Raw genomic sequence first — 21,224 nt, forward strand, 5'->3', positions numbered from 1 at the left:
TGGGCCCCAGGCAAAACTCTGCACAGTGATCAGGAAGATGCAAAAACAAACACGTGCTCAGCACTGATTATGCAACAGGGCTTTTCATCCACATTATTACCACATAGACTCTTTCTACAAGGATTTTCAGGTTGGCATTATGATTCCTGTTTTGCAGACTTGGAAACAGAAGCTCAAAAAAATGAAAGCTCTTAATTGAGCCCAAGAAGTTAAATCTAACATGATTTAACCTCTGCTTCTCTTTGGGTGGGTGCCCCAGGGTCTGAGAGAGCGGATATGAGAGGATGGTAGAGCTGGAGATGGTTCTTGGTGCCTCTGACCCCCCATGACGCATTCCCTTGGGGGCCGAAGATGAGGTGCTCCATTCACCAAAGGGCCAGAGATGGTCCTTCCGGGAGGAAAACATGACTCAGCTTTTCTGACCTTGATGTTTGCTTGCTTGCTTGCTTGCTTGCTTGCTTTATTTATTTATTTATTTATTTAGACTTTGCCTTCTTTCTCTGATGTTTGCTTTTGACGGGATCCCAGACAAGCAGCTGGTAACATCTTCTTGTCTCTGACAATGGGAGTGGATGCCATACCTCAAGTTCTCCCTGGAAGCTATGTTCCTAAAATCAAGAAAATTTGGTTTGTAATAATATACTCTGACATATGAACCTCAAGTTAAAAGGAAAAGAACCAGGACTCTGTGTGTGTGTGTGTGTGTGTGTGTGTGTGAAATTCCCTAAAAGCTGTTTAGTTGGGTAGTTGGTCACCTGTCAGTCCTTGAACCTGGGCACAGGCAAAGCTGAAGAAGGCACCAGACCACTTTTGGTTTACATTATTAGAAGCATTTTTAGAAAAAAAAATAGTAGTACAAATTTATTTACAATAATTCTTTTATTTTAGCCTTAAAATGCCCTATGGAGAAGTAATAATAATAATAATGACACAACAGTTGATATTTATTGAGTAGTTACTACCCACCAGTCTCACAATAGTCTCAGTAAGCTAAGTGCTTCCCATGCCATTGTCTATTCAGTTCTCACAGGACCCTATAAAGTTCTGGCCCTAGAGTGGGCTATTATGGCTTCTATTTTACTGTTGAGAAAGAAAGAATTGATGAGGTGAAGTGTTTTGAGCAATATCCACAGGTGTGATCCAGGACTCCTGACTCTTAGGACTGATATATCCCTGTACTATCCAGGGTTAGAGATTGCAAGGACAAGTGAAGTGGGGTTAGGGTGCCGGGAACTATAGACCTGATGTGCACTTGAAGTTTTCCAATCAAGTCATCTGGATGTGTGACTTCCAGCTAGGGAATAGGAAAGGGGCCCATGCCTTCCTTGCTGATACTGCTTTGTTTAACAGTGTTCGCCAATGTCCGTGGTGTAAATACTTTTAAAACCATGATTGATTTTAAACTACCAACTGTTCAACAGCTAGGAGACAAAAGTGAGGTGGAGAGGCATATGTAACAAGTGCATACTTAACACTGGGTCCTTTGGCTCCAGCCCACTGTGGAGACCAAGGCCCCAGCAATTAACCTTTGTCTACTCCTGGACTCAAAGGAGTCCAGGCCGTGGGAACAGAGCACCAGAAGGATATTTTGAGGCAGATTCTCCATTGCCTCAGCCTGGATGAGGCTGATGGTGTTTTACTTCTTCCTTTGCCTCCCTCAGGGAGAAAACAAAGAGTGGATCCCAGAAAGGCCAGGGCCTCTAATCTCTCAGTAAAAGCCTTTGAAAGAAGAGGAAGGTGGCTGGGCCTGCCACTGAGAGCTGGCAAGGCTGGGTCTCCTGAGGCCAGGGCCGGGGTTCCATGAGTGGAGTATGGTCAGAGCTGGCCAGCTGGGAGGAAACGGCTGGTGGAAGGCCTCCCGGACCCTCTATCCTGTCTCTGTCACTCCCACATAGATTAACGAGCCTCAGGATGCCCTTGGTGTTGGCCAGCCATGCTTGGGGCCTCCCCAAAATAGACAGGACGCCTGGTGCCTCTTGCCACTGTCCCAGCTATTGTCTTTATGAGCCTTGTGAGTTCAAGGATCACATCCTAACACTTCCTCTTCATGCTTAATCACCACCCTGATGGATGGACGCTTGCACAGACAGCCTGGGGGCTACTGAGGGCAATGCAAGCTCTGGGCAGCCAGTCTCCATTCATGTGCATGTGGGCTAAACCAGCACCTCGGTATTTATGTCTGGGAAGGGGGAATTGGGGCAATGTGGAGACTTTGCAAGGGCTCTGAGGTCCTTTTTGGCCGAGGCTGGCTGAGCGGTGCACCAGACTCAGAGTTGGTGCCATGGGGTGAGGGCAGTGTATAGGTTAGATTCAACCACCAGGGGGCAGGCCTTGACAGCAGGTGGACAGGGCTAAACCTCAAAGCTCAAAATGACTGTAGGAAGACTAACAGCCACACAAAGTGGGCCCTCTCCAGGGACTGGTCAGTTTCAGAGACACCAAAGCCTAGGGAAGTCTGGGAAGTGAAGACAGTAGAGATAGGAGGCCACGTGTATATTCCCTTTATCTTCTTGGTTTGTGGTAATGGGATGATGATGAGCTGAATCAGTACCTGGAGATGGATGGAGAAACGGATTCCTTGTGCTGTGGGGCAAGAAGAAAATAAGGAACAGAGAAGTTGAAATCTTAGATGGAGTCAGGAGCTGGCAGCTGCTGCCCAGGGGTACAAGCTAGATGTGGGTGCTCTTCTTGGCTTGTGTCCCCTTGGGCCTGCCTGGCCTGGCTAGCTTCCTCTTAGTCATACAATACTGAGCTTAACTTTTGTCAGTTTCTCAAAGGAGTACCTACCCTTCTTGCTCTTAGTGATGGCTGATTCTGGCAGTTTTTGAACAGTCTGAGCCTGCTGTCTACCCAGGATGGAGTTTTGCAATTATGTACTGTAGAGCTGAAGCTGAAAGCCCGAGGACCTTGGGATTACCCTGAAGAGAAAAGACTGGGGAGCCCACATACTACTGGGAGGCTTGATTAAGCCAGGGGCCTGCATCCATCCATCCATCCATCCATCCATCCATCCATCCATCCATCAATCCACTCAGTCAATATATGTCATTGAGGCTTACTCTGTGCCACGTTCTCTTCTAGTGTTTGAGAACACAACTGCAGACATGACAGAAAAGGTCTCTGACATTATGGGAACTGCATTTGAAGGGCAGCAACCCAGAGACAAGTCGAGTCACTCATTATGCCATCCAGATGGAAACAGATGGGTCTTGTCTTACGTATTTAGGAAGCATGCTCCCTTCACCTCCTGCCCTGATACATAGCAAACACATTTACAATGTATATGAATGTACCTCAAGATGCACATGCCCACATATGCTCACAATGGATTTTCTTGGGTACCAACATATCTGCAAGGTCACTTTGCACACACACATACACACTTGAATGCACGGATACCTAAATAACTGTGTGCACACGTGCATACAAATTAATCTATGCACACATGCACATATACATGGGCACACTAGGCACTTGTACATGTTTGCACACATATAGATACATGCCCAGGAATACACAGGCACATATGCATGCACACACTTGGGTGTCCAGGAACTCACTCAAATACACTAGTGTATGCACATATAGATAAATGTGCACATGGGCACAGTTTGGATCTGTATGCATACAAGACACATGTGCCCACATATGCACAATTCCACACACACAGATAACATGCACATGCATGTGTACACACACATGGAAATCCCAGTTCTGGCTTTGCCCTTTTCTCCAAAGTTCCCACACCCTACCATTTCCCCATCTTATCCTGGGGAATTATCCGTATCTCTGACAAGAGAATGGGTTACTAATGCAGCCACAGAGCTGTTTTGACACTTTTGATGAATAACCTTCAATACTATTAATTGGAACAATTGCTTTTCATTTAACTAAATCACGGGAATTGCTAAACTAAATTGAAACAGAATGTAATTTTGCCACGCACTGCTTTAATATGGGCCTCTAAATGTCTTCTCCCTGAAGGATTAGTAACTTAATCACCCACCAGTGATAACTGCTTTCCAGGCTCAGCTGGGAGGCTTCCTGCTCAGAGCAGCCTGGCCGGGAACAGGCTGGGGGACCAGTGGCTGCTCCTTCCGCCCTGGGCTTCCTCTCTCTGCTTTATTCATCTCAGGGAACATAGTTCCTTCCCTTCTCTGATTCCAGCAGGACCGTTGGGGACCATTTCCATTTCCCTTTGGTCCTGCCCCTCTGTTAGCAGTCTGGCCTGGGTCTGTCAACCAGGAGTCTGAACGTGGAGGGCCTGGACTTTGTCTCTGGGGCTCTCTGAGCCTTGCTGAGCCCCTCCACCCTCAGGACCCTGACCCTGGAATCCTGGGGCCTCTTAGGCAGCCCAGAGTTTTCCTAGCTTTCAGAGGTTGACACAGGTTGGAAATTCTCCCTGTACTGCCTGGGGAAGTAAGGAAGGCCCCCAGCCAGCAGGCTGTTGGCAGGTGACCAGCTGTCCCAGTTTACCTGGGACAGCAGAATCTCTAGGACATGGAACTGTCAGTGATCACTCTAGTTGTGGGGCCTCTGTGCCTCCAGTAAAAATCACGCAGCATTTATTGAGTGCTTACTGTATGCTAGGTACTTGACATACATTATCTCATTTTATTTTTGAAACAATTTTATGAGGATGAGCTCAGTTTTTTAAATCTTATCTAAGATCTCATATGTGTAAACTTAACAACAATAATACTAGTAAATAGCAGCTAATGCTTATAAGAGATTGTTTTGTGACAAGTGCTGTGTTAAAGGCTCAACGTGCATCACATGGCAAGCTTGGAGACAGGTACCATATCTATGATCTCCATTTTACAGATGAGGAAACTGAGGCTCTCAGAAGTGAAGGTTATTGCTGGTCAGTGCTGGAGCTGTGATTCTGGATGCTAGAGTGCCTTCCCACCCAGCACCCACTGTGTTGGCTTGCCTTTCAGGTCACTTGGGAGGAACCCCCAAGTTCTTTTCCTCAGGGTGGCCTGAGGAGAACTAGGCAGAGGGCTTCTGGAGGGTGAACCTCCCAGCAGATTGGAGTTGCAGAGCTAAGTGTGGCAGCCTCTAGTTACAACTTCTGCCTTTGGGTGTTCAAACTAGGCATGGCCTCTCCCTGAATGAGGGTTTCCAGGGCAGCCAGCCCTTCCTGCTTCCAGTGACATGGTACCTGGCATTGAGTGGATTCTATAAGTGTGTGGGTCTGTGCGGTCATAAACCAGCTTATTATCTACCCCTGCTGAGCTTAGGCCCTACTTGAACTGTAGCAACAACCTCTCTATGAAAAGTTTTCTGTGTCTGCTTTCCCACTCCCCTCCCTCTTGCACCCCAAGACAGCATTTCTAAATACACTAGTGACCCGATGCATGGATTTGTGCACTTTGAAAGGAAATTAATTAGAAGGTGGCCAGCGGGATGGGACTGGGCGAGTTGGGCCAGACATGCTCTGGAGCCAACCTCCTGCGGTCCCGCCCTGGTGTCTGAGGAGGGTGCAGGGTCCCTCCTGCAGGTGAGGTCCCTCAGCCTGGCCTGCGGGGATTGGGCTGAACTGGCTCTATGACATTCCCTGAGATGTCCCAGAGTGTGAGAGGGCACTCTGCAAAGTTGCTGTCATGCAGGGCGTGGAATGCAAATGCAAGTGTGCAGTAAACCAGATTCGGGGCCAACAGTGCCCCAGCAACAACATAATCCATAGCTGAAGGTGGAATCGTATGGCCCCGCAAGGGATCAGGCTCCCTCCTCTCTGGTTTTGGGGTGCGTCACCTGAGAACCACTGCTGCCAAGTCACTGCAGCTGGTCAGTGTGTGTCATAGTGACCAGTCGGATGGGCGGAGGGACACTTAGCATATTAGCCATATATATATATAATACCTGAAGAGGAAGGTACCCATTTCAAGAGGTAGCAACATTATTCAAACTTTACTAAGAGCTAGACTGTGCCAAATGCTTTATATACATTCTCATTTAATCCAATAACATCCAAGGGTTAGAGTTATCATACCCATTTCATAGTTCAGGGAACTGAGGCACTGAGGGTGAAGGCCTTGCCCAAGTTCATGCACTCAGTAAATGGCAGGCTGAGGTTCAGGAATCAGGCTGTTTGATTCCACAAATGGATTTTCTCCCTAGGCTGGGACTGCCATTCTCCAGAGTATACCTACATTCGATTTCCAACTTTTTCAATCTTTGGGGAGGCAGAAGGGGGTGGTGGTGAAGCTTGTGGGGTCTGAAGACAAATGGTTATGGGTCTGAGGTCCAGGGTTTCCCATGGCTCATGGGACCTTGGGCTCAGATTGGTTTATCTTCACATGTGACTGTCCCCACTTCATAGCCCTGTTGGGACAGTTGCATATGGAGTTCATCTCAGATCCTGGCTCAGCGCAAATGCTTAATAAATGGTGGCTACCCTGATTATTTTTATTATTTCTGACTGTTTGGAAGGAGGTTCTCCGGAGTTCATCACTGAAGACTCCCTGCCACATTTTACACTGCCTGCGCCCTTGAGTTTCCCATTAACTTAATAGGTCTGGATATAAAGCAGCCAGTTGTTCATGGAATCCTAGAGTCAATCAACAATCTACCCTTCACTGCTCCCATTCACTAAAATCGATATGTATTGATTAAACGCAGAGGCTGCCCAGGGCCCTGAGGCTGCCCTTGAGGGTTTCATCCTCTTGCTGAGCCAGGATGAGGAGCTGAGAGAGCAGCTCTTCCATGTGTGGCCCCTGGACCAGCATCATCATCAGCTGGGAATGAGTTAAAAATGCAAATTCTTGTGCTCACCCCAAGCTCTACTGAACCGGAAATTGGTGTTTTACTGAGGATTCCAGATCATTCTAAAGTTTGAGAGAGCAGAACAGTTATTGTCAGAGAGGGAACAGCTGAGCATGAAATCTGGGCAGGGAAAGTGCTATCCAGTGGGGGGATTTCTGAGGACTGGGGTGCCCTGATTCATGAATTACTGCCCTTCTCAGGCTTGGGGCAAGGGAAGAAGCTTGGGCTGCTGCTGGCCCACATGGCCCATTCGGTGAAGTAAACAAGGGTGTCCCTTTCTCTGGGTAAGTGCAGTGCCGAGGATAAATACAGTGCTTCAGGTTAATGCAGTGCTGCAGATAAATGCAGAGCTGTGGGTAAACACAGTGCTGAGGGTAAATGCAGAGCTGCAGGTAAAAGCAGTGCTGAGGGTAAATGCAGAGCTGCAGGTAAATGCAGAGCTGCAGGTAAAAGCAGTGCTGAGAGTAAATGCAGAGCTGAGGGTAAATGCAGAGCTTCAGGTAAATGCAGGGCTACAGGTAAATGCAGTGCTGAGGGTAAATGCAGTGCTGTAGGTAAAAGCAGTGCTGAGGGTAAATGCAGAGCTGCAGGTAAAAGCAGTGCTGAGGGTAAATGCAGAGCTGCAGGTAAATGCAGAGCTGCAGGTAAAAGCAGTGCTGAGAGTAAATGCAGAGCTTCAGGTAAATGCAGGGCTACAGGTAAATGCAGTGCTGAGGGTAAATGCAGTGCTGTAGGTAAAAGCAGTGCTGAGGGTAAATGCAGAGCTGCAGGTAAAAGCAGTGCTGAGGGTAAATGCAGAGCTGCAGGTAAATGCAGAGCTGCAGGTAAAAGCAGTGCTGAGAGTAAATGCAGAGCTGAGGGTAAATGCAGAGCTTCAGGTAAATGCAGGGCTACAGGTAAATGCAGTGCTGAGGGTAAATGCAGTGCTGTAGGTAAAAGCAGTGCTGAGGGTAAATGCAGAGCTGCAGGTAAATGCAGAGCTGCAGGTAAAAGCAGTGCTGAGGGTAAATGCAGAGCTGCAGGTAAATGCAGAGCTTCAGGTAAATACAGAGCTGAGGGTAAATGCAGAGCTGCAGGTAAAAGCAGTGCTGAGGGTAAATGCAGAGCTGCAGGTAAATGCAGAGCTGCAGGTAAAAGCAGTGCTGAGAGTAAATGCAGAGCTGAGGGTAAATGCAGAGCTTCAGGTAAATGCAGGGCTACAGGTAAATGCAGTGCTGAGGGTAAATGCAGTGCTGTAGGTAAAAGCAGTGCTGAGGGTAAATGCAGAGCTGCAGGTAAAAGCAGTGCTGAGGGTAAATGCAGAGCTGCAGGTAAATGCAGAGCTGCAGGTAAAAGCAGTGCTGAGAGTAAATGCAGAGCTGAGGGTAAATGCAGAGCTTCAGGTAAATGCAGGGCTACAGGTAAATGCAGTGCTGAGGGTAAATGCAGTGCTGTAGGTAAAAGCAGTGCTGAGGGTAAATGCAGAGCTGCAGGTAAAAGCAGTGCTGAGGGTAAATGCAGAGCTGCAGGTAAATGCAGAGCTGCAGGTAAAAGCAGTGCTGAGAGTAAATGCAGAACTGAGGGTAAATGCAGAGCTTCAGGTAAATGCAGGGCTACAGGTAAATGCAGTGCTGAGGGTAAATGCAGTGCTGTAGGTAAAAGCAGTGCTGAGGGTAAATGCAGAGCTGCAGGTAAATGCAGAGCTGCAGGTAAAAGAAGTGCTGAGGGTAAATGCAGAGCTGCAGGTAAATGCAGAGCTGAGAGTAAATGCAGAGCTACAGGTAAATGCAGAGCTTCAGGTAAATGCAGAGCTTCAGTTAAATGCAGAGCTACAGGTAAATGCAGTGCTGAGGGTAAATGCAGAGCTGTAGGTAAAAGCAGTGCTGAGGGTAAATGCAGAGCTGTAGGTAAAAGCAGTGCTGAGGGTAAATGCAGAGCTGCAGGTAAATGCAGAGCTGCAGGTAATGCAGGGCAGGGATTGCCGTTCTCACTAGAGCAGGGGTGGGAAATGTCCGGCCCGCAGGCCATATAAGGCCCACGGTATCATTTGGTCTGGTCCTGCCAAGGCATTAGGGGCGAGTTAATTAAATGTTTGACCAAACATAGGCTAATTTTTAAGTTGATAATTTTGTATGGTCCTCAAATGATGTTATAAATATCCAAATGGCCCTTGGCAGAAAAAAGGTTCCCCACTCCTGCTCTAGAGCATCATCCTCCTGTCAAAGACAGGTCAGCTGGACATTGATGGAGAAACAAACAAACCATCGAGTGTGACTGAGAGAATGCTCTTTGCCCAGCCTGTCCCAATCAGCACCCAGACATTCAGCCTTCTTCCTCCCTCTCCCCAGGGGACCTTCTCACGCCACCCTCTCCAAGCCACCTGGCCTCCCTCCCATTCTGCTGGCCCACTCTTCATCACCTGTAGATCCCCCTCCGGAAACCCTTGCTCACTCCCTTGCATTCCTGTTCTTAGGGGCTGATGTCCTCTCACTTTCCCCTGGAAGCCTTTCTAGGTTTTGGCTTCAGCTGGGCACCTGAAACACCCCTTTAAATGTTCTTTGGGCTTTAATGAGGCCATGTCCTCTCTCTCTCTTTCTCTCTCTCTCTGACTTTCTGGAGGTAGGAACTACCTAGGTCTCCTCCTCCTTCTTCCCAGGTGTCTTCTTCTCTGGTTTCTGTGCCCTCTGATGCCATGAGGCACCACTCTCCTACCTCCCCCTCTCTCCTTCTCCACCTTCGTGGGCTCTTCTTTTTTGCCATTGGCACAACCCAAATGTCTGTGCTCCTGTAGCTCTCTCCTATTTCTCTTGATCACCTCAGCTGCCCTCATCACCTCTGCACATGGCTCCCAAATTCTGCTTCTTGCTTCTATAAAGGATCCTGTGAGAGCTCCTTGGCACTCCCCTTCCATACATCCAGCTTTCTGCAGAGATTTCCAATGTGGTTCCTGCCAGTACATCAGACCCAACATGTCTCAACTGAACCCAATGTCTTTCTTCTCACACCAGTTCCAGCTTCCTGCCTCACTCTTTCTGCTGCAAAGTGTCACCCAGTCTTGAAAATGAAAATTATTGATCTTTCTTTCTTGTTTCAATTTTCTTCTCTTCCAAAAACCTAATTGGCAACTACAGAATCTCCCCACTGTATAATTTCCCAATCTGTTTGCCCCTTCTGTGGTCTGGATCCTCACTTACACACTTGCTCCTTTCATTAGTAGTTTTCTATTCCATTCATTCAACACATGTTGCCAAATTTTCATCTTTTCATTGCCAAGTTAGGATCATGTATTCTGCTGATCAACAGATATTCTAGCACAAATGCCAACTTCTCCCTGAATCCTCTCACTGGGTGGAGGGCATGGACTATGAGTCAGTCAGATCTGGGTGACATTCTGACTCTTCCATTAAGCGAGCCCATGGGAAAATGAATGGCCCTCAATACTAGTAAATAAGATTTCTCTGATTTATTTAAGTTACAAATAATTTTATGTTTTTATATCTAGCTATTGTTATGTGTTTTTCTTTTAAAATTACTTTAAAGCAGAACCAACTTGGACATTTTAAAATGAAACAAAAACTATTTTGAAAACTAGAACCAATATGTATTATCTGAGTGGCAATAGCTGTAATCAGATGTCAATTTAGAGCTATTAGCACCTTCATTTCTACTTGGATAGAGATAGCCTATTGATCACCAAAATCCATCCTCTCTTTCTTCCACTACCATAGTCTATATGTTTACTTCAGTACCATACTGTTTTAAATGGGAGAAAATACTTGCAAACCAAATGTCGGATAAAGGGTTAATATCCTAAATTAAGGAAATCCTATAACTCAATAGCAAAACAAACAAAAACACCCCAAGTAACCTGATTTAAAAATGGGAAAAGAACTTGAGTAGATATTTTTTTTTCCAAAGAAGGCATACAATGGCCAAAAGGTATAAGAAAAGTTGCTCAGCATTATTAATCATGAGAAAAATGTTAATTAAAACCACAATGAGATATCACCTCAGACTTGTTAAGATGGCTATTATAAAAAAAAACCAAAAGACAATAAATGTTGGCGAGAATGTGAATGATGGGAATGCAAAATGGTACAGCTGCTATGGGAAATGGCATGACAGTTGTTCAAGAAATTAAAAATAGAACTACCATATGATTCAGCAATTATATTTCTGGCTATTTATCTAAAAGAATTGAAATCAGGCTCTCGAAGAGATATATGCACTCCCGTGTTTATTGCAGAGCTATTCATAATAGCCATGATAAGGAAACAACCCAAACGTCCATCAACAGATGAATGATAAAGACAATGTGGTATATACATACAGTGGACTATCATTCAGCTTTGAAAAAAGGACATCCTGACATATTGTACAACATGGATGAATCTCAAGGACACTATGCTACATGAAATAAGCCAGACACAGAAGGACAAATACTACATAATTCCACTTATAGCGGTTATCAAAATCATAGATATAGTAGAGTGGTGATCGCCAGGGCCTAGGGGAGGAGAGAATGGAGAGTTGTTGCTCAGTGGGTATAAAATTTCAGTCACGCAGGGTGAATAAGTTTTGGAGGTCTGTACTTAACAATACTATATTGCACACTTAAATTTTTTTGTTAAGTGGGTAGATCTCATGGTAAGTATTCTCACCAAAATAGAAAAGGAGAGAAAATAAAGCTTGGTCATGTCTGAGAGTCCCTGTCATTCCAGAACACATCACTTCTTGGTTTCCAGGGAAAAGAACCTCATACAAAAAATCTCTTATCTTTCTTTAGCTTTGGGAATTCTTCCATGCACATGGCCTCAGCTGTTGTGCTCTCTTTCAGGGAGGCAGGCTGGGCCCATCCCCTGGCAGCAGGACCAGAGCCTGCAGCACTTATGGGTGGGAGGAAAGCTCAGCTGGTGGATGTCAGCTGAGCCCCTGCCCTTGCCTGAAGCCTGAGCAGTGAGCTTCCTTCCCCAGCCAGCCTCTGGCAGAACTGGTACATTGCTTATGGGCCTGCCTGCCCATCCTTCATGAATTTTTATTAAACAAAACTGTAAGCAGATTGATTTTGTCCTCTTTTATTGCATTTTTATTTAATTCCCTTCCATGGTGGAGGCTCCATCATGTTACCGCAGAGTAAATTACTCCGGGGCATCAGGCCAGCGCAGTGGAGAAGGGCAGGAGCTGGCTTCCCAAGAGCACATTTACCGCATAAGAACCTTTATTAGCGGAGAGTCATTGATTTTTTTTTTTCCAGGTCATAGCCCCTTCACCATCCTTTAAATAAGAGACTATCACAAAGTTATAGTGGAAGAGAGACTCTGTGAGGCCAGGGTCATGGGGTGCCAGCTTGTCTCTAGGTCTGACAACACCTGCACCGCCCATAGCCTTGACTCTGACCTACTGTGTGCTGGATCTGGTCACATGAAGAGCGTGGAGAAAGAGTAGTTTGGGTGGAGTGTTGCATGGTAGATAAGGATGGAAGGAAAGATTAAGTCCAGGAACAAAGCAATTCAACACCATTATAAAAATGAGCAGTGATTTTAGTTTAGCCAAAGAATTCTGTATACAACATTGAGACCATGAGAATTATACATCAGCTCTCCTTCTTTGGAGCTTCTGTTTTTTTTTGTTTTTTTTTGTTTTGTTTTTTTTAAATATATTTTATTGATATTTCACAGAAAGGAAGGGAGAGGGATAGAAAGCCAGAAACATCGATGAGAGAGAAACATCGATCAGCTGCCTCCTGCACACCTCCCACTGGGGATGTGCCCGCAACCAAGGTACATGCCCTTGACCGGAATCGAACCCAGGACCCTTCAGTCCGCAGGCCGACGCTCTATCCACTGAGCCAAACCGGTTTCGGCTGGAGCTTCTGTTTTTAAGGTCCAGGAAAAGGACTTTGGGCTTTTATTCTTTGGAACTAGAGAGTCACTGAAGGTTTGGGGCAAGGCAATAACAGGATATTATCTTTGCTGCAGGGGGATTAATCTGGCAGCGGAATGTAAAATGAATTTGAGGAGAGTTCAGGAATGGGGTTGGAAGGTGGAAACCAGGATATCTGTTAAGAGGCTAATGCTACAGGCTAGGCACAAGGCCACAAGCACCAAAGTGAAGTAAGGAAATGGTAGAAATAATGAGGTGGAGACAGATTAAATAAGAAGGGAGCAGTCGGAGGTGACTCAGGTGTTTTGTCAACTGCAAAAGGACATTAAAGCAGAGAAGCAGGTTTGAGCAAAGAAAATGAAGAGGTAAGTTTTGTGTATGCTCATTTAAAAATAAAAAATACCCAAGAACTTGTTACTGAAAAAGGAAGGCAGATAAATTGCAGAAAAATAGAAACAGGTGTGAAAAGAAAAGAAAAACACTCCCACAAGATTAGCCTTTGTAGTGTTTAATACATTTCATGTACATTTCTAGTATGTTTCCTTCTAGTTAGATAAATAAATAAGTGACTCATGTTACTAAAGGCTCTTCAAAGATATGTTTCTTAATGGCTGCATATTACCTTATCATCTGGAAACACCAAGAATGATTTAACTGTCCACCTATTGTTGGACTTTACATTGATTTATAGTTTCTCCATACTATAAATAATGATGCGGTGAACATCTTAGTGTATACATCTTTGTCTGCATCTCTGATACATTTCTAAACTAAAATTATTGAGTGGAAGGTTATCATATTTTTAAAGGTTCTTAATTCAAATTGTCAAGTGCTACTAGACACTGATCTAGTATATGCACATGTTCATGTCACAGTACATTCATCAAGCTAGGATTATTTTAGTCTTTTTAATCTTTGCCAATTTCCTAGTTAAAAAACAGGCTATACCACTTTTCTTTAATGATTGACTTTTTGGATTACTAATACTTTTATAGTAATTTTAGGTGTGCCTATTGGTCATTTTTATTTCTTCCCTTTTGAGAATTGTCAAGAAGGATCTCTTACCTTTTGAGACAGCATGGAGGGACATGGAGAGTATTATGCTAAGCAAAATAAGCCAGTCAGAGAAAGGCAAGTATGCATGATCTCACTTATATATGGAATCTAACGAACAAAACAAATTGACAAACAAAATAGATCTAGAGACATGGAGGCATGGAACAGACTGAAGAGGGAGGAGAGGGGGAGGGGTGGGGCGGGAAGAGATTAACTAAAAGACTTATATGTATACTAGTGGCCCGGTGCACGAAATTTGTGCATGGGGTGGGGGTGTCCCTCAGCCTGGCCTGTACCCTCTCCAATCTGGGACCCCTCAGGGGATATCTGACTGCCAGTTTAGGCCTGATCCCTGGGGTATTGGGCCTAAACCGGCAGTCGGACATCCCTCTTGCAATCCGGGAACACTGGCTCCTAACCGCTCACCTGCCTGCCTTCCTGATCGCCCCTAACCACTCTGCCTGCTGGCCTTCTTGCCTCCATCTGCCCCCCCCCCCCCCTTGCTGGCCTGATCACCCCCAACTGCCCCCCCTGCTGGCCTGCTCGCCCCCAACTGTCCCTTCCCCGCTGGCCTGATCGCCCCCAATTGCCCACCCGTCCCCGCTGACCTGATCATCCCCAACTGCCCCCCACTGCTGGCCTGCTTGACCCCAACTGCCTTCCCCTCCTGGCCTGATTGCCCCTAACTGCCTCTGCCTCGGCCCTGCCACCATGGCTTTGTCTGGAAGGACGTCCGGAAGATCTCCCGGAAGGTCTCCCAGTCTAATTAGCATATTACCCTTTATTAGTATAGATAGGCAAAACCTATGGACGCAGACAATGGTGCGGTGAAGGCCCGGGTGGGTGGGGGGGCAGGAGTGGGGTGGAGAAAGTCAATAGGAGGAGAAAAGAGGACATCTATAATAATTCAAAAATAAAGATTAAAAAAAAGAATTGTACCTTTTGTTGAGTTATTATTATTTCTCTTGCTCTTTCTCATTTCTTTCAAATTTTATATGGTGTTTTTGACAAGTAGAAAATTTGAAGTTTTATGTAGGTATTGCTATCAATCTTCTTATTCTTTTTGGTTACACTTTATAAATCCTTCTCAGATTAAAATCAAATAAACTTTTACCTATAGCTCCTTCTAATTTGTTGTGATTTTATTTCTTTTACTTATTTCCTTAGTTGAGGTATCAGACTGTGGTGATCATGAAGGCAGGCTCTGAGTCCATTAGTTGGACTGGAATTTGGATTCTGGTTCCCCTACCAACTAGCTGTGTCATCTTGAACCTGTTGCTTAACCCCTTTGAAATTGATTTTTCAAGTCTGAAATGGGGCCAGTACTTACCTCATTAACTTGTTGAAAGAATTTCAGGAGATGATGCATATAACCTGTCTTGTTCAGTGCCTGGCTGAAGGTTAAATATTGTTAAGTGTGTACAATTTTGATTTCCATGAGGGCTGAGACCATGTCCTGTTTATCTCTGTATTATAGGCTTCACCAAGAGCATGTCTGAAAATATATTCTCAGGGAATATTTGATGAATGAATGATTATATGAAATGGAATTAACAGATTGTGTTTTATAAGTTGTAAAGGTGAATGGATGCCTACTTCTGAGAATCCACTTTAAGATGTTTAATTCATTTGGAAATGACCAGAATTATGTGTCTAGAATGCAGAAGAATATCTCCCCTCACTCCAACAAATGAACATTGTTTTTTCATTAGCCACGGCTCACCACTCAGAGCTGTGGGTCTGTTCAGTCACCTCTGACCCCTGACTTCTGATCCTGGCCCCTGCATACAGGCATTGCTCCACTCCTCTGAGTCTGTCCATAGAGAATATTAAGAACTGGTAGGGCCCTTTAAGGTCATTTGGTTGTCTAGACTCCCAGCATTTATGTTTTAGCTGCCAAACACTTTTTTTTTCTAAAGAATGTTATCTTGGAAGGCCAATGTTTAAAACCGACGAAATGTAAAGATGCTATGGTTGAAAGATTGGGCCAGAGGTCATACTCCTGTTGGGGGGTTTGCACATGGTGTTCCATCCTTCCCTGTCCCAACTACCTAGTTAAGTACTATTTTTCCTTTGGGTCCAACCTAAAATAACACCTTCTCCAGGAGGCCTTCCCTGACCTTCCTCTGACTAGATCAGTTCTCCTGTTATATATTCACAACCCCATGTACCTCTGTTTGCTAGCACAGACCTCAGTTGTAAATTTGCATCTATCATGTTCCTTTTCTACTAGACTTTGAGCAAATAGGGGCAAGCCATGATAGGTTTGTTCATCATTATTTCCTGAGCACTGACTGCAAGCCCTGTCACATAGTAGGTGGTCAGTTAATGTTTGATGCCTTAAAGGCACTGCATGAGCCAATCTCTTTCTTTTCCAGACAGAATAAATATTTATCACATCCACTACCTGCGAGATGCTCTTCTGGGTATCAGTGACACATCTGTGAAAGACACAGACATGCTACCTGCCCTCAAGGAGCACACGTGTTGTCAGGATGACAAGCAACTGAGGAAGAATCATTAATTTCACTGCTGATAAATGCCTCGAACTTCCATGTAAGATTTCATGGTAAGATTTCCTTTATTGAAAAATAATTGGCAGATTTCTAGGCCAGCACACTTTGTTAGTGATACAGTCAGCGGGTAGCTGTGGTACTTGGAATTTTGTCTTGGTGGTTCCTTCAGGGTGGGAGAGTGACTCTGAGGCCCAGCCATCTTGTCAGGATGAACTTGAATTACCCTCTGATGTACCTGGGATGGCAAGCCAGTACCTCCCAAAGTTGCTAACTGGGCCACCTACTGGGTCTGCTTTAATAAATGAATACGAACTCATGTTCCTTGTGAATTCATCAGCTCTAATAGATCAAAATCAGCTGCCACGAATTCCACTCCTATGGTTACTTCTAGGGAGGCAGTTGGTCTAGAGCAGTGATTGGCAAACTCATTAGTCAACAGAGCCAAATATCAACAGTACAACGATTGAAATTTCTTTTGAGAGCCAAATTTTTTAAACTTAAACTTCTTCTAACGCCACTTCTTCAAAATAGACTCGCCTAGGCCGTGGTATTTTGTGGAAGAGCCACACTCAAGGGGCCAAAGAGCCGCATGTGGCTCGCAAGCCACAGTTTGCCGACCACTGGTCTAGAGGCAAGAGAGGCCCTTTCCATATTCAAGTGACTGCCCAGGCCGCTTGACCCTTGAGGCCTGTGCTGATCTGGTCCCATCTGCATTTTGTTCCTTGCTCTCTCATGTTGTAGATGTCAACTTTCAGGTCCTATTTGAATTATTCCCAGTTGCAAATCAGCCAGTCATTGATTGACACATGGTGTATAAGTGCTGGACCATTAGGGTCTGGGTCACGGGTTTAGATAGCAGCAACCTCCCCACAGATCCTGTGTCTTTTCTATCCCTTTTAGAAAGTTGCTGGGCTGCTGCTTGTACCTTAGCAGGCTCTGATGCCAACTCTGGCTGGGCCACCCTGAAACTCACTCCCATAGGAGTGTGGCTGAGGGCTTGAGAGCCCCAGCAGATAGTTCCCAGCCCGACTTCCTTAGCTGCCAGGCTGCCAGTGCCAGCCAGGAGGCCCCTCCTGCCTCTGCTTGTTTCCCTTGATTGTTATATAATGTTTGGCAGCGGGAGGTAAATTCCTCTCCAATTTCCAGGCCCGTTACAGCGCATGAACCCCACCATGGGGAGCCACAGTGATTGAGCTCAGCAGCCAGGTCCCATGCTGAGTGTCATAAATCAGGCCTATTACCCACTCCTCCTGGCAGATGCCACCACCAAAACCTGCCCACTCCGCTCAGGAGACCTAGCCACCTCTGCACACAGTAAACCAGGGCTGGCATATCCACGGGGAATCTGGGGGCTTGGGAATTATTGGACTTATTCTGAAGGGGTGGAGGCTATTCTGGGTATCAGCCCTTGTTGGTGCATCTAAGACCTGAGGTCCTGCAGCCTGAAGCTTGAGGGGCAAAATCAGGGCATGTTCACTTGCCACCTGGATTTCCTTGTGTAGCCTTCTGTGTGCTTCACTATACGCATAAGAACCTCTAGGGGACTTTTTAAAAATACATTTCCCAGGCCCATCCCCAGAGATCCTGATGTGGTAGGTCTTCCTTGGAATATGGGACTCAGCGTGTGTATAACTTTCCTGGTGATTCTGATGCCAGTGGTCCCTGGATCATTCTCTGAGAAGTGCTGCTTTAAGACCAACCATATCTCTAAAGCAATGCCTATAAAATAATGCCTATAAAACCAATTCTTCTTTTTCCATTTCCTTCTATCATTTCGCTGAAGATGTGTTTCCCTGGGGAGGAAGATGTGGGCTTCAAAAATCAATGGCAATCACACTGAAGAATGAGGCAAATCTTTGACTATGACATATTTAATGGGCAATAATAATGCTAATAGTTGAGGGGGCAGCCCTCCAGTAGGATGTTCTGCTGATACTGAAAGCATTGCAGGGGGAATCTTGAGTCCTGTGTCTCATTGACTCTGTCCCTATGACTTGGGTGACCCTGTGCCCTGGCCAGACAGGGTCAGTCCCACTCTATGCAGGTTGTCTAGTACAATTTTTAATAATTCCCCCTCTGACTCTCAAGAATTCCAGTTTGGATGACAAATTAATAACTGGAAATTTCTGTTGGAGACCTTCCATTTTCTTCTAAAGGGGTCTGCCTTGTGGGTTTTGCCAAATTGATCCTAATTCTGGATTTCACACTCAAGTTACTCCTGACTCTGAGCTGGGATGAAAGGCAAAGGGACCCCCTTGGCCAGGTACCTCTCCCCCTTTCCAGGATCTGGTGTTGGAGAGGAGGAGAAACTTCTCAATTGGTGACTAGAATGAAAGGTGGAGAATTTGGGGGCAAGTCCAGTACCCGCTTTGTGTGTCTGAGATAAGGCTGTGTTTTCCTGAATATTACTAAAACATTCAGTAATAATGAACTTTGATCAGTGTTAGCCAGACTAGATTCGGTTCCAGCACTGCCTTCTATAGGTTATGTGATCAAGCAAGTTAACTATTTATTTATTTATTTATTTAAATATATTTTATTGATTTTTTACAGAGAGGAAGGGAGAGGGATAGATAGTCAGAAACATCAATGAGAGAGAAACATCGATCAGCTGCCTCTTGCACACCTCCTACTGGGGATGTGCCCGCAACCAAGTTACATGCCCTTGACCGGAATCGAACCTGGGACCTTTCAGTCCGCAGGCCAACACTCTATCCACTGAGCAAAACCGGTTTTGGCGCAAGTTAACCATTTGAAGCCTCATTTTCCTCATCTATAAAGTGGGGATAATAATCTTCAACATGGCAGAAGACTTGAGATAATGCTTGTAAAGAGTGAGCACTTAACAGGTAATCAATAAATGGTGACACTTAATATAATTGTAATAATAATGCCAATATTACAAAATAAGGTTTAGTATTCTAAAAAATGTTTCCCAACATTTTTTCAGTAGTATTTTCATCTTGTTTATTTATCACTTTCTCCCCCTGGAACTTCTGTCATGAAGGCTAAGCTATGAGGCTTCCCAAGAAAACAAAGAGAAGATTCAATTAAGAATAAAGATATCTAAAGAACAGGCGTAGAAAACCCAGGGTGCATTAGAAATGACCAGAAATTTCTAGGGGAACTCCAGGATCTGTTGTTCAAAGATTTTAGTGTCATGTGGGGACTATCCAGGCCCCTTAGTCCCAGATTCAGCAAGGTATCTGAGGTAGGTGGCATCATGAAGTAGGTGGATTGGAAATGGGAGAGGGGGGAATTCAGGGGGAATATACCCAAGATAGCCACCTCCACCCCTGTGACTCCTGAGAGAGACTATAATATGCCCAGTGGGGTTACACATTTGTGGTGAGAGCACATTTGGATATGCAGAGTAGAATCAGGACAAGGATCCTGTAGTGTGCATGACCAGAGGCTGTGGCTGCATACTTCAGCAGTGGGTACCAGTGAGAAGACTTCTGGGACCAGCCATACCTTGGTGGATGCCAGCACAATGCCTAGGGATGAGACCAGAGGACGGTGCCCCATCACAGTGATGTTAGTCTCCATCTGTACTTTGGGAGGGAGCGTGGCTATGGGGTGAATGAACCATGTTTCTTGCTGCTGTAAACTTGACACTTTAACACTTGTCCTGCATTCATTTCCTAGAAGTGCCTTGCTCTACACAACCCAGTGATATGCCTAAGTCACCTTGCCTTGGCCACCTGCCTCCCTGGTCACTGACCCACCCACCACTCTTCCAGAAGAGTCCTTTTCCCAGGGATGTACTTTTCAAATACAAACCAACCAATCCAGAGCCCACATCCCAACTGTTTTCCTTTCTGGGGCTCTTATACTCCAGGCCACTGCCTGCCTGCCTTACCCACCCCAGCGTCAGGTGCCAGACAACTAGGGACAGACCCTATGCCCCAGAAACCAACCAAAGAACTTATTCAAACTAGCCAATCCTAAACCTGCTTGCCCACCTCACCCATTCCTTCCTGCAGAAGGGGTTTTTGCTACCATTGCTGTGGGTTTTGGGGAGTCCCAAGGAATGCTGACTGACAGGTCCTGGGAGACTCCCCAGAATTATCTCATTGTAGTGTAATAATATCAAAGATGTTGTTGATGATGATAAAAAAGGGATAGTAATAATGACAACTCAAAGTAAGGACTTGCCATGTGCCAAGAACAGTTTAAGTACTTTACCTGTATGTCATCTTGTACTCCTCACAACCCCGTGAGGTAAGAACCATTATTATCCTCACATCACAGACAAAGACTGATATCCAGAGAGATCAACAGGTTCTTCCAAGTTCATTTAGCTGGTAAGTACTGAAGTCAGAATTCAAGGGTAGGCTGTCAGACCCAAGCAAATTCTGACTGGTGGTGGAAGGACAATGGATTCTTCTCCCCTAGCCCCATGGCTAGTTTTATCTCTATTTGTAAATCCCTGGCAGGGTGAACTGAATCACCCATGAGAGTTTGGTACTTTTAGTTCTCCTTTGAACCCATTGTAATATCTTAAATAAAGATGTTAAATAAAATTTCAACACAAGTTCATTTTATATTTATACTAGAGGCCTGGTGCACAGATTTGTGCACTGGTGGGATCCCTCAGCCTGGTCTGCGGGGATAAAGCTGAAACCAGCTCTCCGACATCCCCCAAGAGGTCCCAGATTGAGAGAGGGTACAGGCCAGGCCAAGGCCTCTAGTATGCATATAAGAGCTTTGGTTAATCTCTTCCTGCCTTCCCCTCTTCCCCTCCCCTCTTCCCTCTGAGATTCATCAGTCTGTTCCATGTTTCCATGCCTGTGGTTTCCACTCTTGCATAGAGCATCTGCCCCCTGGTGGTCAGTGTGCATCATAGCTATTGGCCAGTCGGCCGATTGGCCAGGTGCTTAGGCTTTTATATATATAGAGATAAGAGTTATTATTATATTGTCTTTTCAAGTTTACTCTTTAATAATATGTTATGTATCAACAAAAAATCCAAAAATGCATTTCCCAGCCCCATGTCAGCTCTACTGAGTCATAATTTCT

General features: G+C 45.3%; 1 long non-coding RNA gene across 1 annotated transcript in view; it reads left to right on the forward strand.

Moving 5' to 3' along the window:
- LOC308257435 overlaps positions 1-21,224 on the forward strand; it is a 147,513-nt gene that overhangs the window by 79,721 nt on the left and 46,568 nt on the right. The window contains exon 2 of the long non-coding RNA XR_013961584.1: positions 16,065-16,255. This is a non-coding gene — a long non-coding RNA (uncharacterized lncRNA). The remainder of the gene's footprint in view (positions 1-16,064; positions 16,256-21,224) is intronic.

This window comes from Plecotus auritus (assembly GCF_963455305.1).
Source record: "Plecotus auritus genome assembly, chromosome: 8".
Classification (NCBI taxonomy): domain Eukaryota; kingdom Metazoa; phylum Chordata; class Mammalia; order Chiroptera; family Vespertilionidae; genus Plecotus; species Plecotus auritus.